Source organism: Agelaius tricolor, unplaced genomic scaffold (assembly GCF_023055355.1).
Source record: "Agelaius tricolor isolate 1412-34295 unplaced genomic scaffold, bAgeTri1.0.p SCAF_53, whole genome shotgun sequence".
Taxonomy (NCBI): domain Eukaryota; kingdom Metazoa; phylum Chordata; class Aves; order Passeriformes; family Icteridae; genus Agelaius; species Agelaius tricolor.
Genome location: NW_027269313.1, coordinates 642,525 through 665,755, shown reverse-complemented (window position 1 = coordinate 665,755; position 23,231 = coordinate 642,525). Strand labels below are relative to the sequence as shown.

At 43.8% G+C, this 23,231-nt stretch overlaps 1 protein-coding gene across 6 annotated transcripts in view; it reads left to right on the top strand.

The window, feature by feature from the left end:
* Window positions 1-519: 519 nt before the first annotated feature.
* The window catches only part of ZNF462 (zinc finger protein 462), a 90,954-nt gene continuing 68,242 nt past the window's right edge, over window positions 520-23,231 (top strand). For 2 of the 6 annotated variants that reach the window (XM_071455743.1, XM_071455742.1), the window contains exon 1: window positions 521-1,002. The gene's annotated coding sequence lies outside the window, so the exon portion shown is untranslated. Of the gene's footprint in view, window positions 1,003-1,366; window positions 6,338-23,231 lie in introns of those variants that run through there. The other 4 variants (XM_071455738.1, XM_071455741.1, XM_071455740.1 and 1 more) reach the window with 4 other exon arrangements.

Below are 23,231 nucleotides of genomic sequence, written 5' to 3'. Positions count from 1 at the left end.
CAATTCGAGTGTCCTTTCTCCACATCAAATGCGAGCTGGAAGGGGGATTAAAAACCAACCACGTGGTAGATCTGGTTTTATACTTTGCAACCTCCAGCTCCATTTATGTTCTTTACCCTGCTCAGGGAAGATTAGCCTCTAGATGGATGTGTCTGAGGGATCACCTCGGGGGCAGATCTGCATGCAGAAACCGGTTTTTGTCATGGCTGGAAGAGAGCTATGACCCAGCAGAGCGCTCCATCCCAGCGGCTCCCCCAGCATCGCAGGAGCTGCTGAGCGCTCCTGCACTGCAAGCTTTGTGAAGGCAACAGCTTGGGAAGGGGAAGATCTTCAGATCTTTCCCCCTTCTTCTCCTCCTCCCTGGCCTGTGAGTGATTCAGTGTCCCAAACCTTAACTTTTTGTTACCACCTTCCTCCTCTTAATCTCCTTCATCTTCAACACCTCCTCCTCTATCACTACCATCTTCTCCTCCATCTGTCTGCCTGCTGGATCTCTCTCGCTTGCTTGCTTTCCCCCCTCCTCTTCCACCTCCCTCCTCTTTCTTCTTGCCTTTTCCTCCTCTCTTTTCTTCTCTCTTCTTTCTCTTTTTCCTCCTCTTCCCCTACACGTTGTTGTTGTTGTTAGAAAGGATTCTTGCACCCCCTGGTGCTCTTGCGTTTTGTGTGGTAGGAGAGGAGATTGTCTTCTTTCTCTCTCTCCCTCTGGTTGCTCATTATTCAGAGAGAGACACAGAGGGTGAGAGAGAGAGAGAGAGAGAGACGGATATCTCAGGTCATCTGCAGCTGCAGCAAACCAGTGAAGGAGAGAGAGAGAGAGGGAGAGGGAGAGGGAGAGAGGGGGGGAAAAGCAGGGAAAGATGGCGATCCTCCATTGCTGAGACCTGGCAAGGAGCACATGAGACTCACAAAACAACTTCCACAACAATAACAAGAAGAGCTAGGCAGAGAGGAAGAGGAGAGGAGAGGAGGCAGCAGCAAGAGCAGCAGTGCCGGGACGCTCCTGTAAGTTCTTGCAATTAAAACCCATCTCTGGTTTGGCATTGGAGAGATCATCTCTCGTTTGTGTTGTGTGCGTGTGTGTGTGGTGTGTGTGTGTGTGTGTGTCTCTCTCTCTGTTGTGTGTGCGTGTGTTATTTTGTTTGGTCTTTTACGTCTGTCTTTCTTTCCACCACCTTCCTCTGAAATCCATTCATTCGGTCAACGGAGGAAGGAGGAAGAAATAAAGGAAGGAAAAAAAAAAAAAAAGAGAGAGAGAAGAGAGGGGAGCGAGAGCGGGGTGTTTTGTTTGAGAGAGAAGTCTCTTGCATGGAGGAGGAGAAGAGGAGGAGGTGCTGGTGGTGGTGGTGGTGGTGGTGGGAGGAGGAGGAAGGCGGTTAATTAATTTTTTGTTGTTGCATTACGGGGGGGGTGGTGGGGGGGAGAGGTGGGGGGAAATATGGGGAGATAAGTGAGATACCAGCCGAGCTTTCGGGGTGGGGGGTGCCTGAGAGGATATGTGTGTGTGTGCGAGGTCTGGATGGTGCTGTGCGTGTGGACTTGGATCAGAGACGGAGAGACACACGGAGGAGAGAAAAGCTCCGTGCTGGCACGACCCAGGCAATCGGGTGACCTCTTTCTTCCTTCCTTCCTTTCTTCCCTTCTTTCTCTCTCTCTTTCCTTCTTGCTTTCTTTCTTTCTTTCTTTCTTTCTTTCTTCCTTTCTCCCAGCCACTCTTCCCCCTCCTCCTCCTCTTTCCTCCTGGTCCCCACTTCTCGCTGCCCTCCTCACCCCGGCGGTGGTGCCCCCTCCGCGGCTCTCCTGGAGTTGGGATGCGGGGGTCCCCGGCGGCTGGAGCCGGGGCTGGGGGGCTGCTGGTGCCCGCAGGAGGTGGCTTGGAGGAGAGGACAGCGTTCAGCTGGAGAGCAGGAGCCATTACACACGCTTGTGCTCTCCTTTGAGAGAAAGGAGAGCGAGAAGGGAAGAAAGGAAGGGGAAGGAGCCCACTTCTACTCGCTCAGTTCCCCGATGTCCCTACCTTTAAACCAGGCAAGGGAGAAGGCGCTTTCTCCCCTTTGCCCCTTTCTCAACCCACCCGGAGCAGGTTTCTCCCTATCTCTCCCCCTCTTTCCCTTTCTTTATCTCCCTGTCCTCCATTTGCAAGCTGTCTGCTTTGGTTCCAGTCCAGGCTCCACAACACAAAGCTTCTCCTCGCTCTCGCACACATGCACACACACAGTCCACAGGCTCTTTATGTCTTCTGGAGAAACCTTCTCCTTCCTTCTCCCCCCTCTCCGTGCCCCCCGGCTCCCCTCAGCACTGTGGTTTCTATTCTCCTCACACAGAGAATCCTCCTGGAGCTTCATGTGGTTGTGATCTGATAGGATTCCTCCCTTCCCTTTCCCCTTCACCTCCCTCTCTTTTTTTTTTTTTTTTTTTTTTTTGGGTGGGGGGGGAGAAAAGGGCAAAAAGTTTCATTTGTTTCTCTGGTGTTTGGAATGGGAGAGACCTCCCAAGTTTTTTGAGTGCTTTCTTGCTCCTGCTTTGTGTGTGCGTCTGTGGGGGTCTGTTTGTCTCATGAAGGCTGCTTGCATGTCTAAGAGGAAGTGACTAGTTTGGCAGAGAGCTGTGATCTGAGTCAGGTAAGCCATGTCATGTTCTCTAGCTCCACCAGAAAATGGAGGAGAGAGAGAGAGAGAGAGAGAGTAGACAAAGCTGAGATGGGAAGTGCTCCTAACATTGTGGATGTCTCTCCATGTTTCGAGGCTTTGCTGGGCAGAGGAGCTGGCTTAATCATGATTTTTTCCCCCTAAGGTTTTCCCCTTCAGATTTTTTCAATGCACAACATTGTGATGGGTCTTCTCTCGCTGTCTTCATGCTATCAGGAAATGAGGATTGGAGGAAATTGCTCAGATTCTCCTTCACACAGAGAAACACATCCTCAGGCTTTTTTTCTCTGATGCTCTCATGCGGAGGTCACCTTTCTAGATATTTTTCCTTGGTTAAAGACCACAGGATTTTGGAGGTTGATCAGTTGGCCAAGTAAATAGTGTATATAAGCATATATTTTTAGATTTCTGAAAGAATTTGGAGGTAAGTGCGTGCAGCTTGAGGCTGCTCAGGTTCTTCCAGAGGGTATCATGAAATGTCTCTTTTTTTCCTAGGTGATGATGCCTAATTTTTGGGATTTTTAACATCTCATTTTCAAGAGCATTCCATCTTTTGGATGCGTTTTAAATTAAGATGGAATATTTCTCCCCACTCACTAGGTTGCATTAAAGTGATACTGGCAAGCTTTTAGTAGGTTCCTCAGAGCATCATAACATACATAATTTCTCTTGGAAAAAGCAAAACAGTTTTCACAGCTGTCTTTTTGGTGTCATAAAATACTGTTTTTTCCTGAAAACTTACAGCAACATTCTTACTGTGATTTTAATGTCATTATGGAAACCTGAGATCTTTAAAGCGAGATAGCAGTTGAGCAGGAATCCGTGTGCTTTGTTTTTAACCCACCTTTTAATCTGAAGCAATTTTGAGTAGACCCAAAGCAGGCCTCAGATCTTTTCCCACCCACTGAAATATGCACAGTAGATGCAATTCCTCAAAAAGTTCAAAATCCATCCTGAAATGCAGGAGAGGGACACTGGGGTGGGGTGCTGCTGAGCTTGAAGGCACAGCTCCATGGAAAGGTGTCAGTGATGTCCATACATTGATTATTCTAAGGTGTTTAAGGACAAATATGGGAAGATGTTAAGTGGTAGGATGGGCGACCAGTGAATCTGAATCAGAACACCCTCCCAGATGTGCAAAAAACCAGAAGGATTTGAGGATTGCAGTGACGGGGTGATGAACTCGAGATCCGTCTTAGAGGTTAAAAATCAATGCCCTTGTTTTATTTTTGCTGTGGAAGAAATGTTTTAATGTGCAATCTAATATACCTCGGAAGGATATTGCTTTATCAACTGTGCATTTCTAAAGTTCTGGTTGCTGATGTGTCACCCAAATTATTGAGGTTCTCTGGTTGTCTCCATCTTTCAGAAGAAGGCCATGGAACATACCATTTCAGAGGTATGTTTAATCTTATATTTTGACAAAAATAGAGGCTAACTGCTTTTGGTTTTGGGGTTTCGTTTGTTTGTTTGTTTGTTTGTTTTTGCTGCTGTTGTGGTGTTTTGGGTTTCTTCCCCCCCCACCCCCCGAGGTGATATTTTTTGATGTATTTTTTCAGACCTCTGCACAGGTCTAAGTCAGCCATTGAAGAAAAATTGAAAAGATTTCCCACTGACCTTTGCTCATTTGGGTCGGATCCCAAATATCCATCCCCTACATGGACTGTATGCAGAGTGCTCATGGTTCAGAGCTGTGAATTCTCCTCTGGCTTCTGGGGAGGTCAGCCCAGTGCTGGCAGTGCCCTGCAGACACACTGCCCTTGAGCGTGGCATGTGCAATCCAAGAACGGCTCTGAGATTTAAGATCAGGATCTTTTTGGGAGGGCCTCTTAACGCCCTAGAAAACCAAACAATGTTGCAGTAGTCCTAATGGGGGTTTTTTTGGTTGTTTTTTTTTTGGGGGGGGGGGTTTTTCCTGGGTTTCCTCACTATGAGATTGAAACCTCTTCAGAGAATTGTACTCTTGTTAATGGTGCTTCTTGCTGTGGTTCCAGGCAGACTGAAGTTCACCTTGCTGTTAAAATTCTAGCTGAAGAACTTTGATTTAAAAAAAAAAAAAAAAAAATCCCAAAACAACACAAAACAGTTCTACCCAGAAAAAAAAAAAAAATCCCAAACAAACAAAATCCCCAAAACCCATTGGTTTTTTAAAGAAGCTCCAGAAAGATGATCTTAATTCATGCCATGGTGGTGACATGAATGTTTCTCCTAATCAGGCGTAAATTTCTTCATTCAGACACTGGCTTTCAATTGCTTTTGGTTTGGAGCACACAGAATCTTTTATTGGTCCAGTCTCTAATAGAAAGAGTAAGCATTGGTAGCTTATTCTCCAGTATTTAAATATGCTTTCCTTAATCACTTTTCTCACACCTACTAGACATAGCCTATGAACCACTGCTTTAAAAATATTTAAAGGATTATTTGATTTCCTTTTACATTTTCACTAGCTTCACACCAGGTTATGTTGTTGAGAAACTTGATATGTCATGTTTAGAATTTCCTTTCATAATTAAAAATATTATTTTTTTGCAAGAAGAAAACTAAAAGTACAATAATGTGTATGCTTGGAGTGTGAAGAATATGAGTACATAATGGGGTGCTGGAAAGGGAAAGCAGGGCAACTGCAAGTGGAAATGGAAAATAATGTGATCATCCAGTGACCTTTATAAGAAAATTCATTAGCATTGTGCACTTTGACTTAAAAGAGGAATTGACTTTTATGAAGACCGATAAAAGGATGATTAAAAAGAGAGTTGACAAGTAGATGACTATTGTTCAACATAGATGTCTGGACATCTGGCAGATGTTTCTCTGGGCCCCAAGGAATGGGCAAGTTTAATTTTAGCCTTAAAAAGGAAATGGGAAGAACTTAAGTCTTATAATAGTACAACTTGCAGTTTGAGGAAGATTACTTCAGAAGAGCTCAAAAGATGTCTCTTGAAATCTGGAACTCCCAGAAACCCAGTGTGAATTAGCATTTCCTATTGGGTTTTCCCATTATTCCAAACAACATGTGTGGAGTTACAATATAAATTGAGATTACCTCAGTTTACTGAAACACTTTCCCTGCGTGGTGTTGTGGATAATTTCCTTAAACGGGCAGAACAACACTGCTTTGAAGTAAGAAACTCCATAAAAAGGGCTTGAAAGTGTGAAACTGGTGAATAGCTGTGTACTACTCATTAACTAATATTGTCCCATGATGAAGCTTCACCAGGCAAACTTAGGGACAAATGCAGAAGTCCCCAGTGAAATAGGGATTGGAAGAAGCTGCTGATGGAGGAATGGGGTCCTGTTTTCCACAGATCAGGAAAGGTCTACAAAGGCCAAGATGTCTGTATTATTTTGTTTCCTTACATTTTGCTACACTTCCAATCTATTGTGGGAGAAAAATAATGGAAATACTCCTTTAGCATTGTGTATTTCTCTTATTTTGACTCTTAACAGATACTTTTCTACCTTGAAGTAGAAGATTATATATTTTATGGACTTGTTCTGGATGAACATGGTCTGCTACCAGTGCCACAGCTGTGTGATTGGCTTAACTTGCATGCTTGATCCAAGCTGTGTTCAAGTATGAACTTCCAATTGCTGGCTTCAGCAGAGATGTTGAACTTCATCAGCCCAAATGCCTGCTTGCTTTTCCATCAGTTGGGTACTAAACAATCAAGAAATCTCTGGGCCCACAGGAGGTGAGCAGGAGGTCTGCTGAGAATTAATTGAGGAGAGAATGAGAAATTCCATCTCCACTCTTCAGAGAGTGAGAATAATTTTTGAGGGGGGGCGGGGGGGGAATAAAAGGAGCGTGATGAGAGTGAAGGTTGCTTAAACATCAGCTAAGTTCTCAGAGAGAGGAACTCAAAAATTGTTTAATCAAGAGGTGCTTGGAGGAGAAGGTGGCGTGATGCAAGTCCTCAGCTGCTGGCAGAGACACAGTTAACACTGTACACGGTTGAACTTCAGCATGGCACTTCTCCAAATGAGTTGACTGTTGAAAATAAAATGTTCCAGAAGAACTGGGAGAACAGGAAAGAAGTTAAAATAGCATGGTTTGTATGCCAGTGCTGAAAGAAGAAAAGGGGGGAGGAAGGGAGATAGATCGACTTATGATAATTATCTTGTTGGTTGTAGCAAAAATGAAAGGAAAAAAACCAAAAAAGGTCTTTAGTAGAAGTTTCCAAACTTAATGGACCAGGTTTAATAGATGTGGTCTTTATTTGCATCCTGAGTTTTGGAAGTGTTCTTCTGCTTTCAGCTTGTGTTTGGGAAGTTCAACACATAGGTAAATAGAAAGTTGTGTGAGTTCTCTTGCTTTTGGGTTCTGTTCCATTTTGTTCTTTCAACGTTAAAAACAATACCAAAGATCTAAAAAGTCTGCCCCTCATCTCTTGAGCTTTATTAAGCTGTGCCAGAGGTTGCAGCACAAACACGTCTCTGAAGGGATTTGAGGAAGAGCAGAGAGTTTGAGGTAGGGAAAGGGGAGCCATTGTGTTTGGTGTCTAACAGTTGAACACAATCTTAAATACAATGTAATTTTTTTTTTCCCTCTGGGCTCTTTTCACCTGGGAGTTGAAGGTCTTGGTGCAGTTGGTTTGGTCAGCTTGAGGCAACAAATGTTACTGCAGTAACTCAAAATCTCCCTGCCTAATCACTACTTGAAGGAACATTTCCTTGAGCAGCGTTTGGCAAAGAGCTTTCCCACATGGTTGGTTTTGACTGCTTTGTAGCCATTTTTGAGATACACTTGCTATCAGAAGATAACTCCCAGACCTGGCAGCAGTGCTATACATTGTACTTTAGCTTGATCAAAAGTCTCATCGTTTTCGGCTGGTTTTTGTGGTCTGTAATTATAATTATGGACCTCCACAGCTGCTGTCTAGGGGGAATACAGTGGGGTTTTGGCTTGGGCTAAAAGCACCTTCTTAGGTAGAAGATGTTAAGATCCATCAGGAGAGGCAATTAATTAAGTTGAGTTTAGCAGGTAATTGAAAGAAGATGGAAACAGGAGACCTCAGGATGTTCAGGAGTTGTTCTTGAGTGGAGTCAAAGGAAGTCTCTTAAAGAATACTTGTTTAATAATGTCAGCATAGAGAGCTGTAGGCGCAGCATCAATGTCATGAGTGATTAGGAAGGACTTATTTAGAGCTTATTAGGGTAGCAATCATTGCAAGGCCAGTGTGTGTTGAGGACAAATAATTCTGGGAAAGCACTTGTATCACTGGGTTACTTCTGTTAGTTTTGAACCAGTTAAATTAAGGATTCAGTTCTTGACGTGTGTCACTTGTTACTTCCTGGTGGAAAATAAGACCTTCTAATTGGGATTATGTGTGAAGAAGCTAAGTGCTTGCATTATGTGACAGTGTTTTTCCTTCTCCTTCCAGTTCCAGGAATATGCAATTAATAACTTGAAGTCATTTAGATAATGGGTGCTCAGCAGCCCGGGATGTTGTATTTGCAGCACTTGTTACAGATGCAGGCTTTGTGCTGACCTGAAGATTAGGAAGTGGGATGTTCATCAGAATGGCATTACAGTTGCTATTAAAAAGGTCTGGAAAGGGGCCTGAGAACCCCAGCTGCTGTCATGGTGTGGAGGAAGTCAGGCCTTCAAAGGATACAAGGATTAGAGCGTCAGGAAAAGTAAATGGTAGCATCAGCACAAGTAGAAAATAGGCAGAGCTGTTCAGCAAACAGAAAAAAAGTAGGCTAAGGCATGCCATAATTATGTGCAGTGGAAACTTGCTGCTAATGGAGCAGTGGCATGGGGTAGAGAGGCAGGAGAACGATTTTTCAAGACAAAACAAAGCAGACATTGCAGAGAACGATATAGGAGGACTGAGGATTCAGTGTGCTCGTGATAATGTGAAAGAGAAGACTTTGTTTTGAAAGATGCTAAAAATGGAATCTTCTGATGCACATGTGGTCAGTGTTTCCGTGGCCTCGTAGGACAATGGGGGCTTCTTTTGCATTGCTGGGATGAGCAAACCCTTCCCTTCCGCCTGCAGCCCTTGGGTTCAAGCAGTGGCTTGAGATGGTATCTGGGTGGCTGTGGAAAGAAGGCATCACAGGATATTCCTTTTGGGAAGAAGATGGGTCATCCTGGGCTGGACTGTTGTCATGCAAATGCTTCAAAACACAATGGCCACTTCTCACAGGGGCCAGGCAGGCACATTCCTCCCACACGGCTGTCCCCAGACCCCTCCAAAGAAAAGGGCACAATGGGAGGGAATGTAACACTTGGAACCTGTGCTCCAGCAAGCACACAGCATTTCCTTGAATTTCTCTTAATTTTTCTCTTTAATTTCTTAAATTTTCTCCCCCTGCTTGTCAAATAAACAGCAAAGATAAGGGAGAGACTACTTGTGCTGGAAGATTTTGTTCCATCGTGATGGTGATGTGGAGGGTGGTGCATTTACCTTCTAATGACTGAGTTGCTGGAGAATTTGATTGAGTGTGTAGCTGGGAGAGGGATCATTAATAAAGGCCTTGCTGTGGTCCAAAAGTCAGAATTCAGCTGATGATACTTTAAAATGGTTGGGGTTTTTTTTGTTGTTTTTTTTTTTGTTTGTTTGTTTTTGTGGGTTTTTTTTGTTTGTTTGTGTTTTTTTGTTTTAGTTTGGGTTTTTTGTAGGTTTTTTTTGTTTGTTTTCTTAGGGGTTTGTTTTTGTTGTTGTTTTTTCATTTCTGCCTCCCTCTTATTGCTACTAAATGGACAGCTAAAATAGATCCTAGGTCAGAAATTCAGAGGGATTGGTGAAGGTGGTTTATGTCAGTGGTGATTGTTTAACAACTTCTTTGTCATTTCCTTTTTTTCCTGTTCTAATTTTTGATTTTCACGGTTTTATTAAACAAAGTGAAAACTGCAGTCTGGGCTAAACTTGGAATAGCTTGAGGAGTGCTGGTCTTGAGGGGGATGCAGTGAGTCAAGGATGAGTACTCATCTCTAGTTGAGCAAACTGCTGCTGAAGAGAACTTAAGAGGCCCATGGATATTTATTTATTTTAACTCAGGCTTGGATTCTTCAGTCATAGTCAGACCCAGCTGGATTTGTGGGCATGTGGCTCTTTGTTAAGGGTATTTGGGTCTCTCTGACCAAAAAGAAAGGAGACCAAAGAATGCTGTCCAGTCCTTGAAATATTGCTCTTTTCTTTTTTCTTAATTCTTTCAACCGTCTATCCCTCTACCCAGTAAAATAGGCATAATTAGGATTTAACATGGATGTTGGAAATTACCACCCTGGTGCTGGATTCTGCTGCTGTGTGTGTTAAAACAAACCAAGATAAGGAAAGAAAGAGCCTCCTTTTGTGAGTGGTTCTGGTGTGTGAGACTGGAGCAGAGCTGGCCTTCTCTGGGCGAGCACTTGAGAGATGAGATGTGGTTACCTGCCACCTTGCCTTTGTGTCCCTGCTGTCATTCTGACTGAGCCTGTCTTCCCAAGTGTGTTGTTGCTTGCGGTGAGTATGGATGAATGTATTTATACGTGCACAGAGCCTACTTAGTTGGTGATGCAGCAGAGTTTGGAAGGCAGTGGCCAACGGAGTCGTCTTCTTGTTTTCCTCTGTCTTGTGAGACAAGTGGCGCCCTGAAGACAAATAAATAAATAAATAAAACGTCAATGTGAACGAATTTGGAATTATTTCTCTCTGTATTTGATTGGAAGCTCTGATTTTGCATTCCAGTTTTGTCTACAGCTGGGTGGCTCGGGCTGCAGGATGTGGGACCTCCGAAGCCTTGCTTCCATCGTGCTCAGCTAAATAGCTTGACAAGTGTAAAAAAATGTAACAAATGGCTGATGGAAAATCGAGAGCAGCCAGACAGCTCTCAGCCTGGTTAATTAGCTCCTTGACTGCTGAATTGTTCCTGCCCCGTCATATGGCTGTGGCTTGCAGCCCTGCGAGAAAGGGTTTGGCTTCCTGGCCAGGAGCGTGCATCCCAAAAGTTGAATTAATGTAACTTGAAGTCAGTGTGGACAGGTTCCTTTTGGTCTAAATGACCTTTTATCTTTGCTGGGGGTGGGCAGTGGGGAGAAAGCATATCGGCTTTCAGCTGTGTCAGGTCATGCAGAGGCCAAGTTCTCTTGTCTGTGATCAAGCATATGGTGTGAAACAGCCCAGTGTGCAACAGCACCGGGGCAGAGGAGCACTCCAGCAGCCCTTCTGTAGGTAAATGTGACCCAGGGCCACGTCCTGCCATGCAGGAGGGGTGTGTTTAACCCTTCAGTGGCTCCTGGTGTGTTTCCATCCTGGTAGGTTGGGAAGGAAGGTGTTGTCGCTCAAGCGCGCGCGGGTTTCTCCTGCCAGAGCACCCGTGCTTGTGTGAGACCTGAAATCTCTGGCTCCAAGGGCTTCACTGTATTACTCACTGGGGCTGCTGAGAGAGTGACTCAGTGTGTTTGGGTCTTTGTGTGAAAAAATGTGTAAACCTGAATTATTTTTAAAGTGATCAGATTGCAGAGGTGATAAAAAACCTACAGTGAACTTTCCATTCCACCTCCTCTACCAGTGTTCTGCTCTCCTTCCACCGTGGGTCAGGGGGGAAGACACAGATTTTCAGTGTGTTGTTCTCCCAAGGAACCACATGAAAAAACCCTGCTGAGGCTGTAGTGTAGTCAGAAAATGTCTTTCAGACAGTCAGAAGTTGCTTGGCAAGATGTCAGGCAGGTTGACCAAAGGTTGCACAAGTTGTGCTCCTGCAAAACGAACATGGAATGCTCGTTGCCCTCCATGGTTCTCCGGTGCTTCCACAGGTTCTCCAGTTGGTGTACAGGATTATAGTTTGCTTGCTGGTATTCTGGTCTTATCTCTGAAGATATTTATTTTAAGAATTCATGTCTACATAGGTTTGTTAATACTGTACTGTAATATCAGATGGGCTGCTGAGACCTCAAGGGGGTGAGGAATCTATTTTTAGTGTGTTTGAAGGGTAGATGATGTTTCAGGTTGTGGAATGACTTTCTAGGGGGCCTGTCACCATATACTGAAGTTTTGTATGTCATGGCAGTGGAGGCCAGTCATATGATGATGAGTTAGTAACTTAAATGGGACATTAAAAAAAAATCCTGCTCTTTGGGGAAATTTTAAAGATAGATGGAGCTAAAATGTCACACCGCCTGTTCTCATGCTTTTTTCCTTGATGTGCTGAAGACACCTAATCCTCTTTACAGGTGAATTAAGCAGTCTGCTTATGAGCTGAAGGCAATACCTGCTGATCTGTTGACATCCAGATTGGAGGGTTATTCATGTCTCAGTAAGACTTTTAGTAGTGGATGACCACAAGAACATTTTAGCTGCCCAGGTGGTGTGAAGAAGACGGTCTGTGATCTCCTTCCACATCAGAAGTCAGTCACATGTAGGAAGTTGGATAGTAGCAGTGCCATCCTCTTTGAGCGTGTTTGACACCCCGGCCTGCAGAGGTTTGGAGCTTTAGGTTGAAAAGATCCAGCCTCAGACAAATGCATGTGTGCAGCAATCTGAGCAGTGAACCCAGTTGCGCCTTTGAAGCACTGCACTGTGGTGGCAGCCACGGAGAACAGATTTTAATGATTTATTGTAGTTAGATTTTATGTGGCTTTGCCTCCTATTTCCTTTGGAAGACAGCAAAGCTGCAACTTTTTACAGGATTCCTCTTACATTCCTGGGATTTTGTTTAGTGTGCAGGCATGTGCGCTTTATTTATTTATTTTGTAACTGCTCACTGCCACTGCTAGGAATGTTAACAAAGGCTTTTTAGTAGGTCAGACCTCACCACTGTTGCATTTTCATAGTTTCCATAGTGCATTTGGTAGATAATAGATGGTGGGGAGGTAAAGCCCTTTATGCTCTGAGAGCTCATTCATGTGAACAGTCGCTGTGCCCTGATTCTGAATTTTCACTGCAGCTACTTGTGTGAGTAAACATTGAAGATCAGAACCTTAGCTGCATGGAGTAATTCTTGTGGAGCTTTTCAGGGAGGCGTTTTGAAAATTACATCCTGAATTGAGGATGCCCTTAACTTTCAACAGCTTCCACCTACATACATGAGATGCTCATTTGTGGTTGCATGTGAGGGCATGGCTGTAGCAGATTTGCAGGATTCAGCGGAAGCATATGCATTAGATAATTCTTTCACTTTCGTTCGTGTGCTCCTTCTTTCGTTCTCACTCTTTGTATTTTGACAGCAGGAGCATGTATGTTATAAATACTCAGCTTTGACTTCAATTAGTGCTGGCATGTCCCTGAAGTACTGTTTCATGTGACTTTGCAGATGTTCTGCTGAGAACATCCCTGTTGCTGTGTTGTCTGTGGATGATGCTCACGTGTTCTGGAGCCCCATCACTAACTGTGGTGGTTTTGGAAGCTGTTTCTCCTCCTCAATTTTCCTCTTAATTAAGGGATTGGCTTGAATAGATACTAGTATGGTAATGGCTTGTTGAAGACAAATGTTTTGGATCAGGAAAAATGCAACCTGGGTCCTTTTACAATGGCAGAAGTGTGTACCTTTGTGTGTGTGTACATAATACGAGTTCCTATCCATGTGGTTCATGCTGCTGTGGTGCTTCATCTGGCAGATCATTTAAATATTTACTCCAAAAGAGCTTGTTCTCTGTTGGTGTGAAGCAGCATTTCCAGTTATTTTTAGGTCATTTTCATTTTAGCAACCCTGTTGGAGATAAACCAGATATGAGGGCTCCAGACCGTCCCTGCATTTTGGTAGAGATTAATAAAATAAAACTTAATGGTTTGATCCCAAGGGGGAGAGAACAGGCCATCTGGTTAACAGAAGGTTAGGCAAAGCAGTGCAGCACTGAGAGTGCCATAAACCAACCCAGAATATCTGGTAGTGTGTCCAGTGGCTGTGTGTGTGAAGCTGAAATGGTGCTCTGGGATCTGCAGAGCCAGCAGTTCTGTTACCACTGCTGTGACGCAGGAGATAATTCTGTTGGGCAAGCATCAGCATGGGGGTGGATCTACAGCACAGGATGTGTAATGTCAACATGAAGCATGGGAGCTGGCAGTAAGAAGGAAAGCAGCCATTTCATGCCAGTGCAGGAAGCCCAGATAGATTTTTTTTTTTTTCCCTTCCCCCCCTCTGCATCTTGTCCTTTTGTGCTGCTTTCATACTTCGTATTAAACAATTACCTTCTCTGCTTTGTCACCTGGAAACTTCAGCCCAGTAGGGTTCCATTTCTTCCTCTCATCCTGAACCTGTGGGATTTTTTTTTTTCTTGTTTTTGTTTTGTTTTGTTGGCTTTGTTTTTATTTTGTTTTGTTTTGGATGCATATTTCTTTTTTAAAAAACCCACACGAAGCAAATAGCAATGAAGTGTGCTCCAAAAGCACGTCTGATGGGTTATAAAAGGGGCTGGGGGGAAGCTGAAGGGCTGCGCAGATCTGGAGAAAGAGAAGAGCTCAGTCATGTGCAAGTCCTGAGCTTCAGATGAAGCTCCACTGTAGATCCTGTTGGCTTTGCTGCAGACACAGTTCGTTCAAAAGCTGTAACCATTTGAGAACATTGAACTGCAGCTGGGAAATGCAGAAGGTATGAAATGCTGGGATACTGTGTAGACCTTGAAACACTGAAGCTGTAGAAAGCTATGGTAACTCTTCCTGCTTTCTTTTTACCAGAAATGCACTTTTAGAACGCCTTTGTCCCATGTGGCTAATGCATTACACCCTTCTGGGTTGTTTTTTGTTGTTTTATTTTTTTTTTTCAAGAGCCAAATATTGTTACTACTCTATCTAAATCTGGAGAACAAAGATTTCTAAATAAGTTTTCTAGGCATTCAGTGGACTTTGAAAATTTGGTGGTATGGCTTCTGTCAGCTCAGTCACACACTTGGCCAACTGGTTTTGGGTTTTTTCCCCACCCATAACATTTGGAGATATCTTCCTGTAGCTTCAGGGAAACTCTGGGATACCAAAGCTTGCTCCTTGATGAGCACAGCAGAGCTGAGCTTCATAATCAGAGCTCTCATGGTTTCCATTGCCTGCTCAGCAGGACCTTCAGACAATGTATTACAGATCCCCTTGAATGAATCCTTGTCCTGGATGCCGTTCTGTGGCAGCCCTGCAAAAGCATGACTTTCTTCATGTGTTCCTAAGAGCTGGAGTGGGAGTAGTCAACCCACAGGTATGTTTTCCCAGTTGCAGTTTGGTGATGGGAGGAGGGGATGCATATAAAACATGGCTTGTGTGTGAAGACTGTTTGTTCTGTTCTGCAGTAGCTCCATCCTTAAAACTGCTCCACTGGCCCCGTTCGGGTTTTTTGATTGGAGCTGTGGCACTTCTGCATAGGGCACATGCAAATAAATGGCACCGAGGAGTTACATGGGACTGGAACATCATCTCTCAGGGCAGAGCTCCTTCTTGGTCCCATAGATATGCCACGGTGTGGCTGTTTCCATCATCAGAAGTATTAAGGATGCAGGCGAATCAAAATATTTTTTTTTAAAAATAAAGTATGGGCACCCCGTTCTGTCCACCGATGTAATTTCCACTGCAGGTTGTATTTTGTAGTGGCTGGTTATTTTGTGCTTTTCCTGGTGGTGTTGGAACAGTTTTCAGAGCACGCTGGAGGAATGTTCATCAGAAGTGAACAAATGAACAATGCCACCAGAGATTGCCTGCACGTTTTCTCATAGACCATCTCTGCACTGCGAAGAAAATGCATTGTCCTTGACTTTTTTCCTACTGAAAAAGGTGCTACTTGCTGAAGATAGTTTATTATAAATAACTACTAAGATGATAATCTCACCACAGCATGCTTGGCAGTCTTCCACTGAGTTAGCCTGTTTCAGCAAGGAGCTGTCGCTTAAGATACAAAGCAATCTGCAGGGACATATGATCACACACACTGACTGTTTTCTCAGTCATCATGGATGCCTTATCGTTTCCTGTGCCTGTAATTAGGAGCTGGAATTATTATCTGGTGAACCAGCAGGATCCACCTCCAGAAAGATGGACCTGAGTTCCCACCTCACAAACATTTTGGTTGCAGAGAAGCTCTCAGCTGTGGAGGCTCTAGCAGATGAATGTCTGTTAGACATGGGCTTTTTTTGCCTTTTATTTTTGTCACAAGGATGGACGTGAACCACTGGGGAAACTCTTGATATATACATATATATATATGTGTATGTATATGCTTACAGCAGTCATTCCTATTAGAAATTATGGAGAAATGCAAGCCTACCCTTGGCAGTGGTGTAGAGAGGTTTTTTTTCCTTTTTATTGTTAGCTTTGTTTAGGTAAATAATGACTTCAGGATCTCTGAATGTTTTGTTTTGTCGGGATGCTGTCCAGAAGAAAGATTAGGATAAAGAGATAAGAGACGATATCCACTTTTTATGAGAGTATCAGAAAACTAATATTAGTATCTGTATACACCTGGTGTCAAGATTTGGCTGTAGTCACATAGCTGGATGGTGGCTTTTTTTTGAATTTGAAAAGTTTACACTGCTTTGTGGTACATGACTGTTGAGTTATCATGTTATTGCAACAGTTATGTGATGGATATCAGTGGCAAACTTCCTTTCAATTAGAGTGCTGGCAAGTGTTTGCCTTTTATTTGTTTGAAAACAACTTGATCAGGCCATCTTTACTGCTTTGTTGACGGTATAATATGAGTCAGAACTTTTTTCTAACTTCCATGTTACTCATGGATTTTATTCTGTGGTGCTTGATGCTTCTCAGTCCTAAAAACTTCTCTTTAAAGCTTGGGCATCTGTGGTTGCTTTGAAGAGTGGAGTGTGATATTTAGTGGAAGAAATTGGTGGGATTGAGGTGGAACAAATGAAGATACCAGCAATGATGATGGACTTTTTCTTCTACTGGATTTGGCAGATGATGTTAAATCCATGTATCTCAACGAGATCAATGAGAAAGCAGGAGACGTGAAGAATTTAGGCAGACACTGACTTGCAAGGCTTAACAACAGCCCTTTTTTTTTTTTTTTCCCCCAAACATTGCAAAAGCATGTAATTGACTCATCCAGACAGAGAGATTCCAAATCTTTATCTAGTGATGGTATCCTTCCCTAGAAACTCTACAAAGGCTGTGGTCTTTTCCTGTGAAGTTGTGGGAGCGGATCAATGGTGGAATGGGCTCTGCTCGCATCTAAGATGAGGAAATTCTTGGAGCAGGTTCCTGGTATTCAGCATCTCATGTGTGACTGTGGATTGCTCTTCGTCTCAACAACTGACCCAGATGCTTTTGCACTCTGGGATGGCTCTTCAGAGTCTGTCACGTCCATAAATCACCTGCCTTGGACGTCCTTGTGTCTTTAAGGAAAATCCTGTGGAACTGTCAGCTCCAACCTTACTGAAGGACACACTCTGAAGAGCCAGCTCATTAAGCGAGCTTTGAAGGGTGTGCTCTGCAGAGCAGCTTCCTGTTATTTGGTTAATGGTTGACCTAGTTCTACTGCCATATGCCTCCTGGAACGCATTCTAATATAAAATATGTGCTAAAGCAAGACTGGGATAATAGATGGAACATCAGAGCCTCTGTGGAACAGAAATCATATAATGCTGTTGCGTTCTGGAGGGTTATCATAGTTACTAAAAATGGCAATATCTTCATGGAACTGTGCTGATTCTGATGGCAAGCTCAGGAATGTTAAACACAGCCATCCATGTTGGGTTTTTTTTTTCAGGCTGGCCTTGTACAAAAGGTTTGTATCAGTAATTCCGCCGTGCTCGGTGTGTGAAGCTAAAGTTAGGTAGTGAAGCATTCAGAGTGATATTACAGCTGTGAGAAAAGATTAGATTAGATTTGGCTAAAGGCAGGAGGATTTTTTCCCTGTGGTAGGTGTTTTTTCCATTGCAACCATGGATTAGCAATTTTTTTTTTTTCCTTTTAAAATGCTGGCTAGAAGCCAGAAATTGGTATTTGAGCTTTTTACCTGATAGCAGAGACTGCATATTTATGTACATACTTACACTTAGGCGCAAATATGAGAAATTTGGAGGTGCTGGGTAAAGTTCAACGTCCAGCCTGGATGTGTGTGCTGAAGTTCTGAAGAACTTGACCGTCTGTGGTTTCTGGTTGATTTGGTTTTGTGCCCTAGGAAGAGGAAGGATGTATGATAACAACTGTTTTCATAAGCAAGTGTGCATTATGGCAGAACAAGGGGAAGGGAAAATTAAAGCCACGTTTTGTAACCTCTCAAGAGCTCGGGACTCTCTATCAGTAGAGGCTGGTGATTTATTTTTCTTCTGGAAGTGTGGGAAACTGATCTGCTCAGCAGACAGCACCACGGTTGTGTGTTCACACAACCTGGCAGTGGCCAGCCTTTGTCTCTTGGGCTGCAGATGGCTTGCAAGCAGCCCAGGTGTGAATTCTGGGCAGAGGTATGTCACCACAGCGGTGGGGGTGGCTGGGGCCAGCCCAATTTGTCTGTGTGGGAAGCAGAAAGCTGTCAGGACACGCAGAGGCAGCTGCTGCTGATGAGCATGAGGAGCGCCCAACCTTCAGAGAAGTGGTGGGAAGTCTTGGGAGTCACAGTAATCTTGTGTCTCTCCAACTCCTTCAAGCCTGTTCAGGTGCTTCTGGTGGCTCTGTGACCTTTTGTGTGAGGCTGGGAGTATTTTGGCACATTTGTGTGGGACACATGCAGCAACAGCCTTGTGCAGTTTCCACTTCTGCCTTAGCATTTAAGGCTGAACTGAGCTTTTTTGTAGGAGAGCTGCCTGGTGGAAAACAAAACTGCAACATTTTTAGCAGGACACGGTGCGTTGTGTGAGCCGTAAATCATATTGGTCATGAAAAAAAAAAAAAGAAAAAAAAAAAAAAAGAAAAATCTCTGCGACTGACACAAGCACACAAGCACAGCTATTTGTGCAACCTGATCAGAACAAAGGATAATGCTTCTGCTGCAAGATCAGACAGATCTGACGTTTCAGCAGGCTGGGCAAATGAATGGCGGAAGTGGTCCGCCTCCTCTTATCCATTGTCTCAAAGATGCAGGCTCATAGAGAAGAAAGGGAGTTTGAATAGGCCTTCTGAAGGAATATGCTGCTTTGTGTTCTGTGGGAAGAGAGCAAGGAGGAGTTCTAGAAGTTCTCTGCATTGGCAGGCTGACAAGCTCGCAATGGGAAAATGTGGCAGTGGACTACTGGTGTTGGAGGAGCACTTTCCCTTCTGCAGCCTGCCTAGAAAATCTGATCTGTAATTAGGAAACTGGTGAAATGTTCCAGGCCTGGAATATGGGACCAAGCCTATCCTGAAGGAAGGTCAGTGGGTCTTTAAATCCAGTGAACTCTGACCTCCTGCTTGAGACTTCTTCTATACTTCTTTTCTTTTTTTTTCTTTTCTTTTCTTTCTTCCTGTGTCCCCTGAATAGTATGTGTGTTCTGGGATACCTCTCAGTTGTGTTCCTGATGGGATTTTTGCACAGGAAGGGCTGGACTGATCAAATTACTGGGACAGCCAGGACCTTCTACTTGGGAGATTCTTGTGGGTTTTGGTGTTCCAGCTGTCAAATTAACCCAACTGGGATTTTAGTAGCAATCTCCCTTTTTAAAAGCATAATGAAGCCAAAGAAATGTGAGAAGGGAGAGAGCAGGACAGGGATTTTTGATAAACTGGATAGAATTGTCGGTTACTTCACATTTCAGAACTACAATATATGACTTCCAGCTTCAAGGGGTATTTAATCTGAGAAATGAATCCTTTGGAGGGTAGGGTGTAGAATTTATATCAGTGACCTGGCTGGTTAGATTTCTGTATATTACCTTTTTGCATGGTCACTGGGACTAGAAGATGCTAGCAGTTATAGGTGCACCATGATCAGAAAGCTTTCATATGGAACCAGTTTTCTGTAAAATCGAGCATTCCTTGGCTCGGGCATCAACAGTTGTATTTTTTTTTAGCAAACACGCTATTTTTCTTTAAGTTAATGGAGAATAGATTTGTGTCTGTGATAACAGAACCAGTCTCGGTCGTCCATGAGATCCCTTCTGCCCTTTGTTTTCCCACGTACAGCCTAGACGATGCTGTCAATCCAAAAGGGACATAAATTAATTCCACAGGATGATGACAGTCCATCATCAGCATGCACTGGGAACAAAGCTTGCTGCTTTAGAATCCCACTTTAAAAAAGCACATCCGAAAGTCATCAGACTCTCCTGATTGGAAGCTTCTGTTGAAAATTTTAAATGTGTGATGCTTGGGCTGCCATGATTGGCGTGTTCAGTGTCCCAAAGCAATTGTGAAAATTCACAGAATCACAGCAAGGGTCAGCTTGGGAAGTGACCATTTGAGGTTTTTTTGGTCCAACCTCCTCTTGTCTTTTCAAGAGGCAGCCCCAGGTCCCCCAGCCTTTCCTGGTGAGGGAGATGCCCCAGGCCCTTCCTCACCCCCACAGCCTTGGCTGGCCCCTCTCCAGGAGCTCTGTGTCCCTCCTGTCCTGAGGATCCAGAGCTCTGGAGGCCCTCCAGAGGTGCCTCCAGAGGGGCAGAGGGGCAGGATCCCTCCCTGACCTGCTGGCAATGCCCTCCCAAGGGCACTCCAGGATCCCCTTGGCCTCCTTGTCCCCAGGACACTCTGCTGGCTCAGGGACAGCTCTTTGTCCCCCAGGAGCTGCAGAGCTGGTTGTGCTGGTGCTGGGGGTTATTCCTGCCCAGCTGCAGGACCCTGCATTTTTGCATTTCAAAAGGTTCTGCTGTGCCCATACCCTTGAGAAGGGCAGCAGAGCACTCCCAGTTTTGTATCATCAGTGAACTTGCTCAGGGGACACCTTCTCACAAGCCACTAAACAATACTGGACCCAGTACCAAACCTTGGGGACACCACAAATTAGGGGACTCTGTGCCACTGGTGACATCCTCTGAGACCTGCCCTTCAGCCAGTTCTCAGTCCACCTCACTGTTCCCTCTGTTTATTCTCAGCAGAGGCCAAAAAGCCATCCCAGAGGATGTGCCATGCTGGATTTGACCCAAAAACCACCAGCATGTGTTTCCAGCTTCTTTGACCTAAGGGGAATAATATTGGGGATGGGAAATAATACCACTAGTGTTGCTCCTTTATTCAACCATGGCTGCAAACTGTGTCTAAACTAAGGCAGTGTTATTTGGATAGAGCGATCAAAAATGTTTATATTCCAAAAATGTCTAGTGGAAGAGGTTCACTGAGCTTTCAATCCATGCCTGAGTGTGAGGACAAGGAGAAAAATCTCATGGTTGCACATAAATCTCTCTCTCAAAAAAAAAAGGAGGAGTATGAGTGTTCTCTCAAGTTATAAAGTTTTGGGTCTAAAAGTGAAAGAACAGTATCAGCCTGGCACAGAGATTGAAAGGTCAACTGTGTATCAGTAAAGGGTGCAAAATGATTTCTTACAATCCTCTACTCACCTCTTCAGGAAATAGGAGGGACAGCAGAAGATCCTGGCTAGGTTCAGAGATCTTGAGAAAAGTATCCTTTGAAGCTGTTACTTTCCCAAATTTATATTAGGCAGATCTTATCTTTGTGGGATATTTTTATTATTTTCTTAGTAATATGACTCCTAAATATATGAGGCAGCTGGACCAATCCCTGCTTTCTAAAAATTCAGAGCACTGTGCCAGTCATTTTTTTTGCCAAAAAAAAAAAAAAAAAAAGAAAAAGAAAAAAATGCTATATTGTGGCCTGAATCAAAGAGGAAGCATGAGAAGCATGGAGGATTGGCTTGCATGAAACTTTGAATGACAGCAGTGTGCTTGGCATCTATTAGGTCAAGCAAAGTGGATGTCTGAAGTTCCTGTGGACAAAACTTGAATTTTGGAATTTACCAATTACACTTAAAAGACTCCAACAGAATTTTGGGCTGCCATTGAATGTTCTCAGTGGAGCTGAGCTGAAGGAGACAAATGGCCAAAACATGTATCCGTACCATCTTTAGATCTATGTCTGACATGTTTTGTGGTTTGGTTTTGGTTGGTTTTTGGTCTTTTTTCCCCTCCACCAAGTAAAAGGGACTGAGAATGTGTCAGTGCCTCAGGGATCACCCAGATGGAGGCACCTGTTTTTTGCAGCTCTAGGAGAAAGGGACCATGCAGAAAGTGCTGGAGAGTCATAGATCTCCTTGGCCATTGGCTTTTCTGGTGTATCAGAAGACTTTTGGATCTTTCCAAGACTGAAATAAGTAATGACCTTGCTTTGATGTATCAAACAAATAACACCAGTGTTGTGCCTTTGAGAGCCCTGATCCCAAAGAGATAAGCAAGGGTTTTCCTTTGTGTCTTGGACCCATTCCATTCAAAACAAAAGCATCCCACAGGTCAGGCAAGAAGGGTATCTGACAGGATTTAAAGAGACTTTTCCTTTTTTTTTCTGTCTGTTTTGTATGCCAGTAATTTATATTTGTTTTAATGTGTCGGGTCTAAAAGCTCGTCATTCAGCCTCTATGTGTAAAAGACAGAAAATGTGGAACAGAAAATGGTCTATGACTCACTCAAGCCACTGTGTTGGCTTTGCAGCCTGTATGGACTTGAAGGAAGACTCCTGTCTTCCTTTTAATTAAAAAAAAAAAAAATTAAAGAAAAAGTGATCCTGCAAAGTAGTAGATATTTGAAATTGTTAGAATAGCTAAGTGGACTAGGCTGGAAATGCTTGTGCTGGTAAAGGTTTGAAGCCTGGAAAGTTGTGCTTCACCATGAGAGCTCTCAGGTAGTCCATTCCTCCCTTTCAGAGGTTTTCAGGAGTGACATTAGGAGGACTAAAAGCAGCCAATTTGCCTGCCTGTGTACAGTACTACAGGAATCTGGAGTCTGTATGAAGCTCTAAAAAGATGCAGTGGCTGGAACCTGAGACTAGAAAGATGCCCATTATGGCAACAATTCCTAATTTCCAACTGAATTGCAGAAAAAAAAAAATAGGAGCTATTGGAATTTCTGATGGACTGTCCAAAGTTGTAAGGGGTCAAGTGTAGATTCTCTTCAGATGCTGTGGTGGGTAAAAGGCTTGACTGATTTGTTTGTGGACAAATTGTGTAGCTGTAAAAGCTGAACCTTCAGCAGGAGGACTCTCCCAGTGCTGCTATCTCAATTTAGGGATTAAAGCCCCTCTGATGAGAATCCTGCCATGTGGAGCTGCAGGGAGTCCAGGGAGGTGGTTGGGTTCTACCAGAATGTGCAAGATTCTTCCTCACCTGGCAAAGGAATGGGAAGCAAATAAACCAAATTAGGTGAGGTGATGAGGCTGACTGTGGGTTTGTAGTTATCAGTTAAGGCTTGATTAGCTGTGCTGGGCATTCCTCCATATCTCCATTTTAGGTTTAAAACTATGGACAAGTGATATGCATCAGGGTTCTCCAAGTGGGATCTGTGCAGGAGGTTGGTGGAAGCTGCTTTCCTCTTCACATTTTTCTGTTGTCTCTACCACAGAGGGGAAAAAAAAGGAAATAGACTTTTTTTTTTTTCCAGTCCTGACAGAGCTACTGTAGATTTTCACACAGTAATTTCTAAAGGATAAATAAATCCCCCAGAAGGAACATCTCTGATTTCCTCTGGAATTTAGCAGCACTTTGGTCACCCCGGACTTTAGTCCTGATTTTACAGATGGGAACCAGAGGCTTTTGTCCTGTAGTTACCGTGGAGGAGGTTGTTGCACAAAACCCCAATCATAATTTGTCAACATG